The sequence below is a fragment of the Phoxinus phoxinus genome (assembly GCF_949152265.1).
Source record: "Phoxinus phoxinus genome assembly, chromosome: 25".
Lineage (NCBI taxonomy): Eukaryota > Metazoa > Chordata > Actinopteri > Cypriniformes > Leuciscidae > Phoxinus > Phoxinus phoxinus.
In genome coordinates this window covers 125,046-127,545 of record NC_136900.1, presented here as the reverse complement: position 1 = coordinate 127,545, position 2,500 = coordinate 125,046, and the positions used below count along the sequence as shown (strand labels likewise).

Sequence of the window (2,500 nt, the reverse complement as noted above, 5' to 3'; positions counted from 1 at the left end):
TGCAGTGGAACTTCAACTTGATTTTCAGATAATGGTTTAGCCATTGATCGAGTAACTGCACAAGCTGGAAACAAATCAGGAAATTCTCTACAATTTTCAACATCAGGTTTCCTAGGTGTACATGATATTATGGGCGGAGCTGCCACACCACTCCGTCCCCAAACATTCCCACCAGCTAAATCATTTCCCAGAATAAATGTAATCCCAGGGACTGGAAGTGCAGAACGAACGCCAACTACTACATCACCAGTTACAATAGCAGAGGAAAGATGGATTCGATGCAAAGGCACTTCAACAAACCCCATCTCAAAACCTCGCACTAATACATGAGTTCCGGTAGCAGTTTCAGAAGTTAATGGCAAAATCCCTTCTAAAAGAAACGACTGCGCGGCTCCCGTATCTCGAAGAAGACGTACTGGCACCGTTTCGTTTGAACCAGACAATGACACATTTCCTTCAGTGATAAATGGTGTATAATCAACAGAGGAAGTTATACACTGATCAACAGATTTATCACTAGAACTAGATAAATGACGATCTTTCTCATCAAGAGTATCAACAATGAATGGCGAAGTAGAAACCAAAGCAACAGGTTTCGACAATCTTTCTTTCTTCTTCAGAATAAGACATTCAGATATTTTATGACCAGGCTTTTTACAATAAAAGCAAACCATGTCTCGAGAAAGTGCCGATTTACTAGAATGTTCAGCAACTGTCGCTCTAACATTCCTACTCAGCACAGGAGACTTTGTCTTAGGTTGAAAGCAAAACTTAGACTTACTCATATCGTTGGTTTTAAGACCGACTGCACTGAATGACCCACGATGGGTTAACACAAATTCATCAGCCATGATAGCAGCTTCAGAAAGTGTATTCACCTTGTGTTCAGTGAGATGCGTAGCTACAGCACGAGGAACACAATGTTTAAACTCCTCTAAGAGCACTAATTCTCTTAACTGCTCTTTAGTTGTAACTTTCATTGAAGTGCACCAACGATCAAACAAGTTCTCTTTTCCTCTTGCAAATTCAACATGAGTACATTCATCAACTTTAGTCAAATTCCTAAATTTTTGACGATATGCCTCAGGCACGAGTTCATATGCATGCAACACAGCAGATTTCACAACATCATACTCACCACTCTGTTCCAGTGAGAGTGCAGAATAAACTTCCTGAGCTTTACCTGTGAACACACACTGCAGCAATAAAGTCCAAAAGCCCTTCGGCCATTTCATGGACAAAGCAACACGTTCAAAGTGATAGAAATATTTATCCACTTCCTTTTCAGAAAATGGCGGCACCAATCTCATATTTCTGTGAACATCAAACACAGGTTCACCTGCATTGTCAAGCCGTGGAACAGGAGGCACATTCGCTTGTGAATCTTCAGCTGTCTTTGCTGCTAACTCCAACTCCAGCTTTTTTAACTGAAACACTCTCTCATCCCGATCTCTCTCTAACTGAAACGCTCTTTCATCCCGTTCCTTCTCTAACTCAAGTTCCAGTTTTCGCACAGTTAATTGCTGTTCTAATTCTCTCGCAGCGAACTCTCTCTCTAGCGCTCTCTCCTTCGCAGCGCGATCCTCACGCTCAGTGCGGATTTTCACTGCATCCAAATACAACTGCTTCTCCTGCAATGACATATCTGGAAATTTTCTCTCACTTTCGTCAACATCAAGAGGAGTAGACACAGACGATTCACTGGGAATAAACTCAGCGCCTACCTCTAAAACTCCTCTATCAGCAAGTGATCGCTTTAAAATAGTCACAATAGTTTCCTTCAGCCTCTTCTCTTGAGAAGTAAGATCGACACTGAAGCGTTCGGCGATTTGCACCAACTGCTCCTTTGTACAACTCTCAAGCAAAGCTTCTGAGGGACACGCAAAGAAATCTTCGAGCACCGAAGACATTTTATTCGTATGTGTATACCTACAATAACACAAACGAAACCACTAAATCACACACGTGAGACACTGTTTACCAAAAATACAACTCCCACAAATCACTGCTTCGAAGAGAAACTACGTCACCGTATTACGCAACCTATACTCATTCACAAAATTTTCAAAGACTTCCCACAAGTCAAAACACAGTGTAAGCGCGAAAATAAACCGCACTATACACACAAATGCAACGATTTACCTTTATGTATTTTTGTAGAATGGATTGTCCGTTTACAATATGAGAAAACTCCAGCTCCTAACTCAGAAAACACTAACTAAATCCTACCTGGTCTTCAGAGATGTACCGGGCTCGGGGCGACATTAAACGCTGAGCTCCGCGACAATCAGTCAAACTGAAAGTCCGGAAGCGTACCCCCTACAGAGAGTTAGTCTCTACCCAGGATAACCTCCAAAAACAAGAAAGGCAAAATAACAAAACAAAACAACAAACAGTGCTCCGTCGGAAGGATTGAATTCACAATCCAGCTGGAAACACTCTAACTAACCAGAGTTTCTCATTTATAAAAGGTAACCATTCACAAAAACATACACACATA

At 41.5% G+C, this 2,500-nt stretch overlaps 1 protein-coding gene across 4 annotated transcripts in view; it reads left to right on the top strand.

Moving 5' to 3' along the window:
- The window catches only part of insc (INSC spindle orientation adaptor protein), a 321,619-nt gene that overhangs the window by 216,608 nt on the left and 102,511 nt on the right, over positions 1 to 2,500 (top strand). The window lies entirely within an intron of this gene.